Raw genomic sequence first — 20,466 nt, forward strand, 5'->3', positions numbered from 1 at the left:
CTAAGAGGGTTCCGAACCAAGAAGAGAGGCTCCGAGAATGAATAGTGTATTTCGGAATGGGCTTGTTCTTTTGAGTTTTCTCCTTTCGTTTTGAGTTGTTTTCGACTAAGGGAGATACATAGAGAGATTTGGGAGAGATTTGAGATACTTAGAGAGATTTGGGATACATAGAGAGATTTGGGATACATAGAGAGATTTGGGAGAGATTTGAGATACACAGAGAGATTTGGGAGAGATTTGAGATACATAGAGAGATTTGGGAGAGATTTGAGATACATAGAGAGATTTGGGAGAGATTTGAGATACATAGAGAGATTTGAGATACATAGAGAGATTTGGGAGAGATAGATAGATGTAAATGCTTTGTATTATAGCAATACATGGTTCATTAGGAACCTTAATGTAAACTTTAATGTGTTAGCACAAGTCTTACAATAGTCGATGTTTACATGAAGACATAATTACCTAGTTAAACATACTAGTTGTGACATCAACCAAACACGACATGAGCCATACCCTTCTATAACGCATTATTCCTTTCACAGTACAAGATGCTACCAATGCAAAATTAGATGAAAACATGATCACACACAACCAGAGAATGAGATAGGCGGTTGCACTCTTGTTCCAATTCAAGAGTTATAAAACCAATAAGAACCATGGCAATAACCCGAGCCAAGTATTCTCATGCTATCATACTCAGTCCATATACACTCCTCATGGAAATACCTAATGAGCTCACCGCAATACACACCCTCAAGGGAACCCATAACCAACCCTAGATCTACTGCATTCATTCATCCTCACAACCTTACCCAAAGGGTGAAGTACCAGTAGATCTAACGGGACGACAAACCTCAACCATTAACAGAAACATCTCCATGAATGAATGATACAAGATCCCACACCTCGATTGAAACTGAACAGATCCGACCAACCTCCAAAATTATCCTGATTAGTTGTCAAAACCTGGGTCGAATCAATCCAAATACCGACCCTGACATGCCTAAAATTGGATTCTATGTTGATCTAAAGTTACGCCTGAAAAACTAACAAGACCGCACCGACATCCGAACTCCCAATAACCAAGGACATTTGTCGAGCCCGAGCCCGCTATGAACAATACTTCCATAACCAACAATTGAGGGTACATCCGACCCAATAACAAGTGAATTTAAATACTATTAATGTTTTACTTTATTTTCATTGGATATTAACTTGAACATTATATACCAATTTAGTTATTTATTGTTAATATCGATAATAATAAGAAAAGTAATAAAATAACTATAACAAGTGAATTTAAATCAACATCATGTGTCTTCCATATTTTTACTTTATTTTGGTTGGCTATCAACTTGAACATTATATAACAATTTAGTTATTTATCGTTAATATCGATAATAATAAGAAAAGTAATAATATAACTGTAACAAGTGAATTTAAATCAACATCATGTGCCTTCCATATTTTTATTTTTTTTAAAGATAAAAAATATTTTCAATCTCTTGTTTATTGCTTTCTTATCAACATGAACTTATATTCCCATAATCAATCCAAATTCAAACGACACACTCGTATTTTATAACATTGCTTGTTTGCTAACCCTCTTGGCCTATTTTTCACAAAACTCTTGACATACTCTTGTTGACGTATCAAAAATAATAATGCCAATGTGCCCAGTTAAAACATGCTTTCGAGAAGATCCAAAATGATACGAATTAATCATCTAGAAATACTTAGGACTGAAGATTCAATGGCCGCGTATTTATAATTTATCTCAATATTTTAGAGAGTGAAGAATATAAAATGGTTAACATCCCCATAAGTCATATGTATGGATTTAGATAACAAAAACAAGAATGGAAGAGAAAAAAATGTGAGTAACAAAACATGAATAGTTTGTTCTTAAAGGCAAAACTTTTCAATTATCCAAGTACTAATTTGTATAAAAGACTTTTAGGCTTATAATGATGAGATAAATTGAAGAGTTTTAGGAGTTTCATATTACAAAATACTAATGTCATATTAATAAATCAATTAACATTCATTACTAAAAAGGCATTAGAAAGGATATGGGAGTAAAAAATGAATTAGTTGAAAGTTACCAGTTTAAGTATTAAATAAATTAATAGTGTGTTTAATTAGTAGAAAGTTGAAGAGTTGGAGTTTAAAATTAATATAATCCGTGAGTTACACAAGATTAAAATAATATGGTAAAAAAAGTTGTATATTATATATAAACCTATGGATTTTAGATATAATTTTAATATGAAACTAATTATAACACAGTCATCACAATGCATATTATCTAACAATAATAATATTTTTCATTACAAAACTCCAACATAAAACATAATCATATGTTCAACATGCCAATATAACCAACATCAACAACCCATTTAATAATATCTATAAATTTATTACAGTCAAAATAAAACATATTGATAATAATATAAATGTCACATGTAAATATCTTATTATTGTGTGCTTAATATATTTTAAAATGAATAAGTCATAAACCCATAGAATAGAACAAAATAACTACAAATTTCATGTTTTAGATTTGCATGTTTAATATATCTTAAAATAAGCAAATCATAAACAATATAGAATGACATATTAGAAATGTGTGATTGAGGTTGAACTCAATATCTTTATTTGTTTAGAATCTCAGAGGTGAGATAGACACCCAGACAAGTGATCCTACTCTAGAACCACAACCAAACAAGGAACAGGTAAAAGAGCCTAGATCAAGAGTCATCAGTCTATCCTACATGACTACGAACAGTCCCTAGGCATCCCCCTACTAACAGATTAACAAAATTAGTGGGCCGACATTGGTGCCTTCGACCCACGGGTACAGTGAGGCGAAACTCACCTCAATATGTACGTAGGTCACCATAGTAGCAACAAGGAACTCTACCAGCTTCAACTCACTTCCAATCACCTACAAAAAGATACTTGAGTCAATCCCCGATCACAAGTCATAGTCACTTGTAATGGTGGCTACTTCACATGAAATGACGATTAAGGTTCCACATAAAATAACGATCAGGGTTAAGTAAGGACACTTAACCCATTAAGGACTTAACCACCTGAGGGTAGGACTGATTAAGGTTTGACCTAGTCATTCTCGGGTATAATAATAATCCAAGCAATAACCTAAATACGCTCCCCGATCATTGTCCAAAATAGGGCTTCCAGATTCTAGGGTTTCCCACATAAAATCATAACTAGGGTTGGTGTTCCACACTTAACCCCTTAAGGACTTAGTTCATTAAGTCCAAATTTCATTAAGTTAATCGTAGGGAATTATCGAGTACAACTTAAAGTCCAATTAACAGTTTAACGCAGGTCCCGACAAAACTCCAAAACCCTAGTTAGGATTTCCAACCCAAACACGTGCCACTCGGTCTAAGGCTAGATGCTTAGGTCATTTAGTGTTTAGTAAGTCAGACACCAGCCATTGCCACCTCGGGCAGTGGTGGTCGGTGGCAGTCCATGGAGGCAAACACCCACTCACGGAGGCCGTGGTGGTTCTCGAGTGATCAATCCAACAACCAAACACACATAAAATATCCTACATCATACATGCACACACTAGCACCAAAAAGAACACGCTAGTGCCTAATACAACCACTAAGATGGTGGCAGCCACCACCTCACGGTGGTGGTGGTGGTGGATTTTCTTCGGTTTTTCCGGCCAAGCAACATCAATACGACAACATACAACTGAAACACGCACACACACATGCAAAATTACACACAAATACAACCACCCTCGTAGTGGCACGCGACAGTCGGAGAAACAATAGCAAAAAGGGACAGCCGCTCGCAGCGGCGACGACGGGACGTAATGTAGCAACAGAAGAAAATAGAAAAGGTGGGAGGGGTTGCGCCTTTACTGGAGAAAGGCAATAGCGGCCACGAGTTTCCATTCTTCCCATTTCCCGACTGTCACGACTTCGGCCTCGTCTTCGTCGGCAACAGGAGCAGCGGTGGTCGCTCGGTGGTTCAAATCAACGACATTGGTGATGGCGGCGGCTGGAGATGTGGAGGGATAAGGTGGTAGTTGCTAACATTATTAGGGTTAGGGTTTGTAGTAGTATAAAAGACGAGAGGCAAGGGAGGGGGTGTCGGGTTTTAGTCCTGCCTCCATCTTTCAAACTTAAGTCCTTTTTTTCACTTTTAGGCCCCTGCCACAAACATTTTCAGATTAAGCCCAAAAATTACCCCCCCCCCCCCCAACTTCCACAATTCTATTCATAACTAGTCCAAAAGTTACACTTTAACCCCCGATTTATAGAATTTATAACATTTAACTCCTTGCGCTAACCCTTTGATAAATTATTTCGGATTTAGGGCTAAAAGAAAAATAAAAAAATACATCTCGGGGTTTTAGGGTTTATTATTTATTAATTTATTAATTTTATTTTATTTAAACGGGATGTTACATGAAGCTACTTATACATACATACATACATGTAGGGAAAAATATAGTAACTCAAAAATGGGTAAGAATTGCGAGAACATATCTCGACTGTTACATTTGAAAATCGTGTGGCTAAAATAAATCCATTGATTTTTTTTGTTAAATTCAATAATGGTTTTTTTTGGTAATTATCTCAAATTTTTCGAAAGTTTCAAAAGGTAGGGCAAAATTTAGGGGTTAAATCAGGCAATTGAACAAAGATCAACAATGTACACGCTTCGTTATGCGCATACTCATGTCTTCCACTCTTAGCACCAGATCTTGACATTTGCCACCAATTCATTGGTTGTAGCCTTTTTTTATTCTCGCTCACTTCATTTTTTTGTCATATTTTTTTCCTTGAAAAGAAATTTTGAACAAACTAAAGTTTTTAGAATTTAGTTCTCTATAAAATTAGCATAGTCATAAAAAAATTAAAAAAAAAGTATTTTTTTTAATTTTTATTTTTATAAAAACAAAAAAATATATATAAGAAATTATGGAATACTTCTACTCATTATAATAGTGACTTTGTAAAAAAAATATATTTTTAAATAAGTTTCTTTAGTGTTTATATTTTATTTTTAAGAAATATTACTTTTTATAAAATATAATGAATTTTTTTATCCAAATTCAAAAAAGTAAATGATAGAGTTCTTCGTAATACTATTTTAATGAGTTTGTAAAATAAAATTTTAAAAAACATTGTTGTTAAGGGTACTCATGTTTTGTTTAAATAATTCTAAGTTTTTATAAAAAAAAAGACAAATCTTCAAAAATGGTCATTGTGGTGTGTAAAAAAACCGAGTTAAGTTCTTAACATGTAGTGGTGTTGATTATGATGACATGTGCGGAATTAGAAAAGATCTAGTGAATCATCATGTAAACTCAAGAACAGAAGGAGTAAATAAATTTGTGTAAGCTCATATTAGATCTAGAAAGGATATACAAATGGGTTTGTACACAATTTCTCTCTCTAGTCTAACACTCAAAATGGTTCCTTACATAATGGGAGTCACTCACTTCCTATTTATAGGAAAGACTCAACCCATTTACACATACAAGAGGGTAAAACCTAAGACTCCACATCCAAGCATGACTTTGCACCCTAACATTCTCCCCCTCAAAGTTAGGATTGGATGTCCCGACATCAGTCTCCAACGAGCTAGCGCGATCAAGATCAAACTCCCCCTCGAAGTAATCACCGGTCTTCAAATCCGCAAATGAATATCCGAAAAAGTCGCTTCGAATACCCATCATTCTCCCCCATTTTATAATCAAAAAGTGATTATAAAACCCATTAAGGGTGAGAAGCGCTCGAGGATTAATCTTCACAATACTCCCCCTTGATGTGTACCAAAAATGAATCACCAAAAATCTTGCACATAAAAACAATCATGAAAAAGCCTCAAAAAATTTCCAATTTGTGAAAATTTTTGACTTTTTGGGTGAAAGTTGCAAGATTTTCCAAAATCCGGGTAGAAATTGTCATTTTCTGAATTCTGCAGGGACCCATTGCGCCTAAAACAGCCAAATATGCGAAACTCTATCCCATTTGTGAAACTGGGCATAAAGCGTAAATTCGCACACACTGCAGGGACCAGAAATGAACATTCTTCAATTTCCAGAAAATTAGTCCAATTTCGAAGTTGGGTATTTGCTGCCAACTTTTCGAAACTTGAGGGACTCATTTCGAAACTTCTGCATTCTTCACATCCAAACTGTCGAAAATTACCCCAAATGTCAAAAGTGGGTGAAATGTGGTAAACTGTCGAAACTTTATGGACTACTTTCGAAACTTTTATGTTTTCTTCTTCCCCAATTCATGAACACGTGAACCACGTAACGAAATCACAAAGCACCATTTTAACGAAAATTTCTTTCCTTCCTGTTCGTTAGATTCAATCACCAAATCCACGCCTCCATTTTAACGAAACTTTTTGTTTGAAATGTCGAAAATTACAAACTTTCGTTAGTTCCAGCCAAGCAGTCGACACCAAAAACTTTCGTTAGTCAACACCCAGTAGAAACTTTCGAAATTTTCATCACTTCCCGATTCGTTATCAATAACTTCGCTTTGTGATACAGGGACCCCAAAATCCAACAGATCCCAAACTAACGAATCATAAACTCAAACTTTTGAAATTTCAGACCCAATATCATCTTTCGATTTCAGTTAACAACCCAAATTATGTTTTCCATTCGTTATCAAACAATCTAGTCTTCAACCCGTTGCTAACGAATCCTTTAAGAACATCAAGTATCGATTCCAAAATCATCGACTTCCCAATCAAGTTTTCCAATCGATTTTTCGTTTCTCAGTCAACAATCGATATACACATCAAAATCCATAAACATCGACATTTCGTTATCAAAATAGTAACAACAAACCAAACTCAATCTTTCGTTATTCATTCCAAAATCAATAGCAACCCACTCCCAGTTCGTTCTTCAATCATCGACTTCAAAATCAAAATCTCCCAAGTCGATCTCAATATTCCAGTCTTCGCTTTTCACAATCAGTCATCGACATCAATACATCAACTCCAAATATCGACTTCGCTTTTTAACAAATCAACTTTCGAAATCAAAAATCAAATTGCTTCATCTTGTTCGTTATCAAGCCATTGTTAACCAACATCGATTTCTTGACTCCATTCGCTCATCAATCAACTCCAACCTACTCCAAACCTTCGAAATTACTAAACAGCTCTTTGATTTCATTTATCAGCCCAAAACACAGATATCAAACTATTGACTCTTCCAAATCTGATTTTGACTTTTTCAAGTTTGACTTCTGTTTTGAATCGATTCCAAGAGAACAATCACAAATCGATCCTAACGTGAACAACTATTATCATTCAAAACTCAATTGTCTACTTGAACTCAATACCATTGATAACAACTTCAATTTTGACTTAGACTTAAATTAAGATTCAAGGATAATCCAAGCAATATGAACTTTCAATATCGAAATCGACATCAGTCAAATTAGTTCGACTCAAAAATGCCAATCAAACATGTGAGACTCAAATCAAACGATTGAGAAGAGACTAGAATCGATTTTGAATTTCAACTGAGATTTGAAGAATAAAGTAAAAAGTTGAGTATCGGGAAGACAATAACGATCTGAAAAAAAAATCGTGAACAGTAACAGATCATACCAATTGGACTGAACTAATTCAATGAACAGTGATTTTATCACAACTGGATTTCGAATTATTGGGCTGAAACCATGACGAACAGTAAATGAATTTAGAAAATGATTTTAAATTTTGATGTTTTGATCTTAAAAAAAATAATTGGATCAATCAACGGGGTTGAAACGGATTTGATCCAATGAGGCAAATCGATCAAAAATGAAAAACGCAACGTATGAATCGAAATTAAGAACGTTTTGGAATCCATTTGAGAATTTGAGATACCTTTTTGACGAATTGAGATCCATTTGCAACGAACGAATCAAATTTAGAAGATATTTGTTCTTTTGTTGGAACAAGAAAATCTCCAATTTGAACATTGTACCACCCATTGTGCGAGATGTACAACTCGTTCTTCGTGTTCTTCATCAAACCAAGAACATCTTCAAAAGAACCACCAACACTTTTGGGTTTTGACTTCAAATTCAATGCAACCTTTGGAGATTGTTGCTTTGGAACCCAAATTTGCTTCACGGAATTCGGATTCACAACAACATTCAACGAGTTTTGTGAATAAACCCGCTTGTTCTTCCGTTTAATCTTCTTCTCCTTTTTCTTTCTCATGTTTTTGCATCTTGAAGACTTGATTTCATGAACAAACCCACTTTCCACAACTTCAACTTTGTGAGTTTGAATCAAATCTTTTGGAGTTTGATACTTGTGATTTTCTTGGATCATCGGCTTCCGATAAGGAATCATTCCTTCAAACGAATCACAAGAACACAAAATATCATCGGTTTGAACTCCAATCGAGCAAAAAACTTTTTCATCTTGAGAATCAACTTGAACTCCTTTTTCTTGAACATCATGATCATCATCAGGAACACCTTCCCGAGCTTCACGACAATCTGCATAATATTCAAGTTTATTGCTTCCATATTTGCATTCAACACGAGGAATTCCTTTTATGACTTCTCATTCTTTCTTATTTCTTCGTCTCTTTTGATATGTTGTAATCAAACGATCAAACAAATCTTTGGTTTGATACATTGGACAACTAATTAATTCTCCAACTTCATTTTTTTTCTCCATTTACAACGATATCCCTTTCACTTTTCAATCCAACAGTCAAGCTATAAAGAAGATATTCAAAAGTACATTCACTTTGAAAATCTTCACTCTGTATCATCCATTTCTCCATAATTGCTTCTTTTCTTTCGAATCAAATGATATGAACTTGGGTTTTCTAGAGAGAGAAAGTGATTTTGAATGGGTTTTCTAGAGAGATAAAGCAAAAATCACTTGAATTCTAGTGAAGAAAATCGAATTTTGAATAGAATCAAAGATGAATTCGATTTGTTGAATCCAAAAACTCTCTAAAACACAAAGATCAAAGATCAAAAAATGAATCACCAAATCATGAAAGCCATCAAGGATCAATTCTTGATCCAATCAAGAACACCCGCTCTGATACCAATTGTAGTGGTGTTGATTATGATGGCATGTGCGGAATTAGAAAAGATTTAGTGAATCATCATGTAAAATCAAGAACACAAGGAGTAAATAAATCTGTGTAAGCTCATATTAGATCTAGAAAGGATATACAAATGGGTTTGTACACAATTTCTCTCTCTAGTCTAACACTCCAAATGGTTCCTTACATAATGGGAGTCACTCACTTCCTATTTATAGGAAAGACTCAACCCATTTACACATACAAGAGGGTAAAACCTAAAACTCCACATCCAAGCATGACTTTGCACCCTAACATAACCTTTTAGGTTATCAATTTTGGTCCTTATGGTTTAAAAACTTTTAATGGTTGGTCCTTTTGGCTAACTCCGTTAATTTTTTCTGTTAAGTCAAAACATGTGAGAGTAAAAGCGTCTTTTCCATACAACAAAGACCATTCTTGAAGTTTTGTATTTATGATATTTATTAACTGATTTGGTGAGTGTTTGACTAATTAAAAAGTCAAAATTATAAGAAAGAAACAAATTGGTGAGTGTTTGACTAATTCAACAGTCAAAATAAACGTATGTATGATTGTTTTTCAATTTACAAACCTCAATCGGTTGTATGTTAAGTACTTGTTGATGCCCATCGAACCCCTTTATGTCGGCCTGTTCAACCAAGTAACTCACCAGAACACACTATTACAAGAGCATAAGCTTCCCGTTCTTGCTCTTTTTGTCCCGAGGGTACCCATAAATTCGTTTGTATAAAAGTGCCTGATGGAAATCACCAACCAAGCTACCAATATACCTAGTAGAGTAAGGCTTTATGGTAGGACCAGGGTCCTTTTGGTCATCCATGTATTTCTTGAGCATATCATCCCATACTTGGTAGTTTCCTTCGTTAAACGAGTAAATCTTACCCGGTTTCGGGATTTAGATCTTTTCTTGAGTCAGAACAAACTCATCATACATTGGGTCTAAAGTGAATGCATAAATGTTGGTGCCTATGGAGAGCATGAAGATGATGGAGCTTGAGTACATGCACTACCGACTGCCAGAAGGTTGTTTACGGGCTGGCATACGATTCACAATGCACCTCTGTTCCAAGGTGTCCAGCTGCATATATATATATATATATATATATATATATATATATATATATATATATACAATCTTATAATGTTTTATACAAACTTTTTAGAGACTTGAGGAATTTTGATCAATATTTGTTTTTGATTAGAATTTGGTTGACCTGAAAAGTCAAGTTGATCGGAAATTTACAGTGGAGGGAGACACTCGTCGTTTGGACTGTAGATTCTAAAAATAGAACCGATAGAAACAACAACATCAATGTTGGATGATCCATCAAGAGGATCAAACACCATAATTATAACGTCCCAAAAGTACCAATAAAAATTTCATTTTTAAACCAATCAGAGAAAAATGTATCTTTCCAACATTAGAGTAAAATAATAATAATCAATGCAAAAAAGTCATCAGGGGATTTTGTGCAGTCAAATCAGACCCTTCCCTTTGGAACTGGAAGTACCTAAAAATGTTTAAACCACAAACGGTAAGCACAAAGCTTAGTGAGTTCCCCAAAATACCACATACCCATACTGTGACATCCCCAAATTTCACGGCCAGAAAAGACCGATTTAATTTATGATTTTAAAATAAAATCAAAGTAATCCTTTGATTAAAAGAGTTGCGGAATTTGTTCCAAAACAAAATATGATAAAAAAATTTATCAAAGCATTTCTTAAAGAAATCTATTTTCATTATATAACAAAATCTTGGGATGTCATGTTCCGATACAGGCCAAAAGCATAAACGGCACATTATAAGCCTTACAACAGTTATTTACAACTACTTGCCTATAATCCAAAATATCTTGATAAGTCATCCAACTTACGCTCTGGTGCCACTACCTGTAATACAAAGAAAAACTGAGTGGGTCAGGCTTGGGAGTCTGGTGAGCATATAGGGTTTTCAACCCACAATAAATAATTATATTAATTTCATCAACCAACAATAACCTGATTTGTAACGCCCGTGTTTCTAGGCTAGACATTAATGATGGTGTAACAGTCTAGGTTAACCTTTGTAACTCGTTTTGAAATAATAAGAATGTATTATTTGAGTATTATGTGTTTATTGCTTAATTGTGTGATTTAAATGAATTAAGGATAAAAATAAGCGATAATGTAAAATATTAGATAAGCCCGGTATCTATTAAGGAAGTTTTAGTGGTCGTGACAAGGTTTCCGAATATATAAAGAATGCCGAAATCCGACTTATAACGAAGAAGTTATGACCGGTCGAAGTTTCGCGACAGAACCGGTACGACACTATGTGACGTAAATAGTGAATTTACGATAGAGCAATATTTAGCCTTAGTGATCTAAACGATAGTCGTATAACAAGTTAAACCGAGAGCGTGCATAAAAAGAACGTTTAAATCTGACTTCGTATGAGGAAGTTATGATTTTTCGAAGTTTCGACTTAGCGGTATGCAACCCAAAGTTCGAATATGAGATCGAGTGATTTCTAGCCGAAACAATCTAAACGAGAATCGAAGATCTCATCAATGGTAATGCAACGGTAAAAAGACAGACGAAAACGGACGTTAGATAAAGGAGTTATGAATTTCTAACGGAGTTTTCCTGTCCCGGCCTACTAAAAATTATATAATAAAAGTTAAATTCAAAATTACCCGACGGAGTCTAAACGAGAATTGTAGAGCATAATGTCACCTACGCGTGGATATAAAGAACGTCGAAAACGGAGCTCGTATGCGAAAGATATGAATTTCTGAAGTTCGGGGCACGAACTTCAACCCATGTGTCAGAGCTCACGACGTGAGCACAGTGTTCATGACGTGAGCTGGTGATGGACATCCTCCAGGGCAAGTGGCCATGACGAACGCAGTGACCTATCGAGCTCACGATGTGAGCACTTGTGGCTCACGACGTGAGCATAGAATTTCTGTCTCCTATAAATAGAAAGCGAGGCCAGCCGTTTAGGGTTGCCAATTTCTTTCCTCTCACTCCATATTACCTCGATTTACGTGCAAGTTATACCCCCAAAGCTCCGGTATCATCCCGAGACCCGAAGCGAGTCCTGAAGCACCAAAGATCACGAGAAGAAAAGAGTTTCGAGCCGAAGCTCTGCCCGCGAGAAGCCCGGTGTGTGAAGAGATCACAGTTTCACCGAAGAATACTGCTTTAAGAGCCGTAGTGTTGTCCGAGCATCGTCTTATCAAGTGAGTGCATATTCTCTTTCATATACATGATTTTAATACAAGTATTGATGAATGTATTAGATATATGATATGAGTAAGTGTGTAGTTGCCTTCTATAATACACATATATGAATTATACTCTATGAAATACGTGCTATGTGATTATATACTATTTGTTATGTGGTATAAGTATTGAATGAATATGTTATATAGGTTTTTAAGTTGTATATAAAAAAGTATATTTTATCTACAAATATGTTGGGTAGAACATGAGTAGATAGTGATGTGTGATGAAATAAAAATGATGAGAGGCCTCGATGTTGTTGTTGATCTAGTCATCTAGCGGAGTATGGATGACGACCACAGACTCTTCTAGACTGTCCAGTGGAACGCTGGCAGGTTCATAACCTGTAGGTGTTGTGAACGATGTGTTCACCGGTGTACTCTATCCCGTCATGGTTGCCTTTAGGACATCTATTGTCGAGGAAACCCCTTTGCAGTAATGTCCATCCCGATGAAAAGTCCTTAGACTAGGTCCCTTGTGATAGTTGTTGTTTTAGGGACGTAAAGTGAGGATAATGGGAATGGGTAATCGGGTTATTGTTGGTTGGTGAAATTAAATATAATTAATTATTGTGGGTTGAAAGCCCTATATGCTCACCATGCTCCCAAGCCTGACCCACTCAGTTTTATTTGCATTACAGGTAGTGGCGCGAGAGCATAAGTTGGACAACTTGTGAATATATTTTGTTTATAGGCTAGTAGTTGTATATAACTGTTGTAAGGCTTATAATGTGCCATTTATGCTTTTGGTCTGTATCGGAACATGACATCCCGAGTTTTGTTATATATGAAAATACATTTCTTTAAGAAATGCTTTGTTAAATTTTATTTTATCATATTTTGTTTTGGGAACAAATTCCGCAACTCTTTTAATTCAAAGGATTACTCTGAAATTATTTTAAAAGCATAAATTGAATCGGTCTTTTCTGGCCGCGAATTTGGGGATGTCACACGATTACCCTTTCCCGTTATCCTCACTTTACGTCCCTAAAACAACTGTCACAAGGGACCTAGCCTAAGGATCATCATCGGGATGGACACTACTGGAAAGGGGGTTCCTTAGCAATAAATGTCCTAAAGGCAACCATGAGGGGGATAGAGTACACCGGTGAGCACATCGTTCACAAACACCTACAGGTTGCGAACCTGCCAGCGTTCCACTGGACTGTCTAGAAAGAGTCCGTGGTCGTCATCCATACTCCTCTAGATGACTAGATCAACAACAACATCGAGGCCTCTCATCATTTTATATCATCACACTTCAACTATCTACCCATGTTATACCCAACAATTTTTGTAGATAATATATATATATATATATATATATATATATATATATATATATATATATATATATATATATATACACACACACACACACAGCTTAAAACCTGTATAAGACATTCATTCAATAACTCATTTCAAATAAATAAATAATATATAAACACGTAGCACATATTTTATAGCGAATAATTCATATCTATGTGTTAGAAGAAAATGACTATACACTCACTTGATAAGACGATGATCGGAAAGCACTACGGCTCTTAGAGTAATATTCTTCGATGAAACCGAGATGTTTTTCTCAAAAACCGGGCTTCTCGCGGGCAAGGTTTCTGCTCGAAAACTCTTTTCCTCGGGATCTTCGGGGCTTCGGGACTTGCTTCGGGTGTCGGGATGATACCGGGACTTCGGGGCAGTATGGGGGGGCTTAAAGATGAGAAAAGTAGGAGAGAGGTTTAGAAATTAGCAACCAAAACCGGTTGCCCTTGCTTTCTATTTATAGGGTGAAATTTTTGGATTCACGTCGTGAACCACATGTGTTCACGTCGTGAACTTGGTCATGATCAGTTCGTAGTCACGACGTTAGTCTGTTAGGCTCTGGGAGTCGTCAATCACTAGTTCACGTCGTGAATCTCCTGTTCACGTCGTGAGGTCTGACAGATGTTGAAGTTTGTTCCCCGAACTTCAGAAATTCATATCTTTCGCATACGAGCTCTGTTTTCGATGTTCTTTATATCCACGCGTAGGTGAGATTATGCTCTACGACTTTCGTTTAGACTCTGTCGGCTAATTTTGAATTTATTTTTATTATTATATTTTTAGTAGGCCGGGACAGGAAAAGTCCGTTATAAATTCATAACTTCTTCATCCGACGTCCGTTTTCGTCTGTCTTTTTACCGTTGCACTACTATTAACGAGATCTTCGATTCTCGTTTAGATTGTCTCGGCTAGAAATCACTCGATCTCATATTCGAACTTTGGGCTGCATACTGCTAAGTCGAAACTTCGAAAAATCATAACTTCCTCATACGAAGTCATATTTAGACGTTCTTTTCATGCATGCTCTCGGTTTAACGTATTCTACGACTTTCGTTTAGATCGCTAATGCTAAAAATTGCTCTATCGTAAATTCACTATTTACGTCACATAGTGTCGTACCGGTTCTGTCGCGAAACTTCGACAGGTCATAACTTCTTCGTTATAACTCGGATTTCGGCATTCTTTATATATCCGGAATCCTTGTCACGACCACTACAACTTCCTTCATGTATATTGGGTTTATCTAATATTTTATTTTAACGCTTATTTTTATCCTTAATTCATTTAAGTCACACAATTAAGCATAAAACACATAATACTCAAATAATACATTTTTATTATTTCAAAACGAGTTTTAAAGGTTAACCTAGACTATTACATCATCATTAATGCCTAGCCTAGAAACACGGGCGTTACAATTCTCTCCCCCTTAGGATGATTCCGTCCCCAGAATCACACATCAGCAACAAATGCGGATAACGACTCATCATGTCATTCTCCATTTCTCAGGTGAGATTTGGCCCATTCGTATGTTTCCAACGAACAAGCTCTAATTCGACCATCTTGCGTCGCAACTTCTTAGTCTTACGATCAACGATTGCCTCTGGTTCTTCAATTAACCTCTTGTTTTCATCAAACCTTAATTCATAAATTGGAATTATGTCGGGAACTTCTCCCGTGAACTTCCTCAAATAACACACACGAAAAGTGTTATGAATACCATTCAGTTCTTCTGGTAGTTCTAGCTTGTAAGCTTGGTTCCCAATCCTTTGAAGAACTTTAAACGGTCCGATAAACATTGGACTTAACTTTCCCCTTTTACCAAACCTTATAAGTCCCTTCCACGGTGAGACTTTAAGCAAAACTGAATCTCCAACTTCAAATGTCATCGGTCATCTTTTCTTGTCAGCATAGCTCTTTTGACGATCCTGAGCAACTAACATTCTCTCCCTAATTATTTTAAGCTTTTCAGCAGTTTGATGGACTATCTCTGGTCCCATAAACTGCTTTTCCCCAGCCTCAAGCCAACAAGACGGTGTATGACACTTCTGTCCGTACAAAGCTTGATAAGGTGCCATCTTAATGCTCGAGTGGAAACTATTATTGTAGGAAAATTCTACAAAAGGTAAATGTTCATCCCAGTTACCTTGGAACTCCAGGGTACATGCTCTCAGCATATCTTCAAGTGTTTGTATCGTTCGTTCGCTCTGACCATCAGTCTGTGGATGGTAAGCTGTACTCAAACACATCTTCGTACCCAATTCCTCTTGTAGACTTCTCCAAAACCTTGAGGTGAAACGGCTGTCAAAATCCGATACAATCATTAATGGAACACCGTGAAGCCTCACAATATCCTTCACGTAAGAATTCGCAAGCTTATCCATAGACCATTTCTCATTGGCTGCTATGAAGTGCGCTCTCTTAGTGAAGCGATCCACGACCACCCAAATCATGTCGTGACCCTTCTTTGTTCTGGGCAGTTTAGTGACAAAATCCATAGCGATGTCTTCCCATTTACCCATAGGTACAGGTAAAGGTTCTAAACTCCCATATGGTTTCTGATGTTGTGCCTTAACTCTAGCACATGTCACACACTCGGCCACATACTTTGCGATATCAAGCTTCATCATCGGCCACCAGTAGTAGGGTTTTAGCTCCCTATATATTTTTATGCTACCAGGATGAATCGAGTACATGGTTTTGTGAGCTTCTTCCATCAGAAGATCTCTTATTTCTCCTGTTTTAGGTACCCAAATCCGATCTTGGAATACCTTCAGTCCGTGACTGTTTATACCGAACAGTAACGTTTTTCCCAAACGTTCTTCCTTTCGGTCATTCTTCTCAGAAGCTTCTTCTTGAGCTTTCTTTATACTCTCCACAATTGTCGAGACAACTTCTATTTTCAACGCTCTTGGCCTTTTTCTTTCAATATTGACTTTCCGACTGAGAGCATCAGCGACAACATTTGATTTACCGGGGTGGTAAAGTATCTCACAGTCGTAGTCCTTAAGTAACTCTAGCCAGCGTCTTTGCCTCATATTCAATTCTTTCTGATTAAAGAGATATTAGAGACTCTTATGATCAGTGAAAAGTTTGCACTTCTTGCCATAGAGGTAATGCCTCCATATCTTTAGAGCAAATACTACCGCTGCTAACTCCAAATCATAAGTGGGGTAGTTCTTTTCATGCTCTTTCAGCTATCGAGACGCATATGCTATCACCTTTTCTCTTTGGGTCAAAACACAACCCAACCCAACCCCAGACGCATCGCTATAGACAACGAAGTCCTCAACTCCATTGGGTAGAGAAAGAATCGGTGCTTCACATAACTTCTTCTTTAGCAACTCGAATGCTTCTTTGTGCTTATCACTCCAAGTATAAGTAGCTCCTTTGTGGGTCAAAGCTGTCAATGGAGTAGCGATCGAAGAAAAGCCTTGGATAAACCTTCAGTAATATCCGGCTAATCGCAGAAAGCTTCGGATCTCCGTGGGACTTTTCGGTTGTTCCCACTTCATCACAACTTCAATATTCGCTGGATCAACCATTATACCTTCTTGGTTGACCACGTGACCCAAGAATTGGACTTTTCGAATCCAAAAATCACATGTGGAGAACTTGGCATATAGCTTCTCCTTTTTCAAGACTTCCAACACTTCTCGCAAGTGTCTGCCATGCTCCTCTTGGCTTTTCGAGTAAATCAGAATGTCATCTATGAACACTATCACATATTTATCAAGGAACGGTTTACAAACGCTGTTCATTAAATCCATGAATGCTGCTGGAGCATTGGTTAGTCCAAACGACATAACCAAAAACTCGTAGTGTCCATATCGTGTTCTGAATGCAGTCTTCTCGATATCCTGCTCTCTCACCTTCAGCTGATGATATCCTGACCTTAGGTCAATCTTTGAAAAATAGCTTGAACCTTGTAGTTGATCGAACAGGTCATCAATCCTTGGCAATGAATATCTATTCTTTATCGTTGCCTTATTCAACTCTCTGTAATCAATGCACATCCTCATACTCCCGTCCTTTTTCTTTACGAATAACACCGGAGCTCCCCAGGGTAATGAACTAGGTCTAATGAAACCTTTGTTTAATAACTCCTAAAGTTGCATCATCAGCTCCTTCATCTCCGTTGGCGCTAGTCGGTAAGGTGCTTTTGCTATTGGCATCGTTCCTGGTAACAAGTCGATACAGAATTCTACTTGTCGATCAGGCGGTAATCTAGGAAAATCTTCGGGAAATACTTCTGGATAATCACACACAATAGGAATGCTCTGCATCTCCTTTTTCTCCTTCTTTGCATCAATCACAAATGCCAAATATGATGTACATCCTTTGACCAAACACGTTCTGGCTTTCATTAGAGAAATAATCCCAGAATTTACTTTGTGTTTGTCCCCATACACCATAAATGATTCCTTCCCTGGCGGGTTTACTTTTACTATCTTCTTCCTGCACAATATTTCGGCATCATTGGCGCTAAGCCAATCCATTCCCAGCACGATGTCGAAACCATTTAGCTCAATAGGCAATAATTCCTCGTGGAACTTATTCCCATTCTAGTCGATGAAGATGTTTTTCATAAGATGGCTAACAGGTACAAACTTTCCACTAGCAACTTTAACTAATAGAGCATTATCCAGTCTATGGATAGGCAAAGCTAGTTTTCTACCAAATTCATGGGAAATAAAGGAGTAGTTGGCTCCAGAATCAAATAAAATTTGGGTAGGCAATTTGTTTACGAGAAAGGTACCTGAAGCGACATCAGCTTCATCTTTCGCAGCTTCAAGTGTCATCTGAAAGGCTCTCGCCTTCGGTTTTGGTGGAATGTTGGGTTTTGCTGCCTCCTTCTTTTTCGGGCAGTCCCTTGAGATGTGCCCCTCCTCACCACACCTATAGAAGATTTTCTTGATGAGGGTGCATTCGTTGGCATAGTGCCCAGTCTTTCCACATTTAAAACATGTGACTTCTCCGTCACATTTCCCATGATTCTTCTTCTTGCATTTGTCGCACCATTTCGCTTCGCCTCCTCTACCTCTCGAACTAGACTTCGAGAATTTAATTTTTTTGTTGTTGGACCTCGAAGGTCCATCAAACTTCCTTTTTTCATCAACATCTGTCCTCTCCGGGCCCTTCTCCCTGATCTGGGTCTCAACATTCTTAGCAGCCCAGATGGCGGCTTTCAAAGTGGTTGCTTGCTTAACCATTGGACCAAAGTCCGCTGATAATCCGTGGGCAAACTTGTTGACCTTAGAGAGTTAAGTTGGAACTAAATATGGAATAAGCTTCATCTTTTCCGAAAAACTATCAGCGTATTCAGTAACGCTCATTCTTCCCTTCTTCAAATTCTGAAACTCATTATTGATTTCTAGAAGGTCCTACTCAGAGCAGTATTGCAATTTCAGTTGCACCACAAAGTCTTCCCAAGACATCTTGCTAGCTTCTCCCTTGGGCATCGAGTCAGCTAACAGCTTCCACCAACTCAATACTCCAGATTTTAACAGAGGAATCGCAAGAGCGGTCTTCTGTCTGTTGCTGCATTTGCAACTCTCGAACATTGTCTCCATTTCGGAGATCCAGTTTATAACTTCCACCGACGTCGGGCTTCCGGATAGACATGGTGGTTTGGATGCCATGAAATCTTTGTACTTGCATCCACGTCCGTCGTTTCCTCCATCCTGGTTGTTACGTCTAACTAACGGTGGGTTGGCTTGACCAACAATCCCACTAAAGTTTCCTCCTTCTGACTGCCCTTCATTCAATTCGGGCTGTTCAATTGGTGTTGTAAGTTCTTCACGATTCTGCTGAAGCAGACGTATAGTTTCTTCCATTTGACGATCCAACATCATTTGAATCATCGCTTGTACCCCAGCCATTGTCATTGGCTCAGGTGCTGCTGCTACAACATGTACTTGCTCAATTACAGGTGGTTGATTCCTGTTTTTGTTTGCGTTTCCAACTCCGCTTCTAGTTCTTTCCATTTTCGATCTATACACCGAATAAGGTGAATTTAGATCCTCATTCATGATAGATATTTAACCCATCCATATCACTCCGAAACGTTTACATGCTAGTTCTAATACCGTAATCCTACGCTTAGAATCCTAAACACATAAGGTTTCCAGATCCGGTTGGCAACAAACCGTAGATCCGAACAAAATAATATCATATATGGCAAACATATAACATTTAGCACATAAAAACATTTTAGGCATCTTTCCTAAAATATACTAGTGCTCGTGTCTAAAATACAACAGACACTCATCTCACAATCTTCACTTAGCATCCTAAGTTTAAGTCTAGAAATCTTACAAATTCCTAGTTCGCTTAAACTAATGCTCTGATACCAACTGTGACATCCCCAAATTTCACGGCCAGAAAAGACCGATTTAATTTATGCTTTTAAAATAAAATCAGAGTAATCCTTTGATTAAAAGAGTTGCGGAATTTGTTCCCAAAACAAAATATGATAAAAAAAAATTATCAAAGCATTTCTTAAAGAAATGTATTTTCATTATATAACAAAATCTCAGGATGTCATGTTCCGATACAGACCAAAAGCATAAACGACACATTATAAGCCTTACAACAGTTATTTACAACTACTGGCCTATAATCCAAAATATCTTGATAAGTCATCCAACTTACGCTCTGGTGCCACTACCTGTAATACAAAGAAAAACTGAGTGGGTCAGGCTTGGGAGCCTGGTGAGCATATAGGGTTTTCAACCCACAATAAAAATTTATATTAATTTCATC

General features: G+C 37.0%; 1 pseudogene; it reads right to left on the bottom strand.

Annotated features, from left to right (window-relative positions):
- Positions 1 to 3,642: 3,642 nt before the first annotated feature.
- On the bottom strand, positions 3,643 to 15,878 carry LOC145126866 (fructose-1,6-bisphosphatase, chloroplastic-like; annotated as a pseudogene).
- Positions 15,879 to 20,466: the final 4,588 nt, after the last annotated feature.

Source organism: Lactuca virosa, chromosome 7 (genome assembly GCF_052849685.1).
Source record: "Lactuca virosa cultivar CGN04683 chromosome 7, Lactuca_virosa_CGN04683_v6, whole genome shotgun sequence".
Classification (NCBI taxonomy): domain Eukaryota; kingdom Viridiplantae; phylum Streptophyta; class Magnoliopsida; order Asterales; family Asteraceae; genus Lactuca; species Lactuca virosa.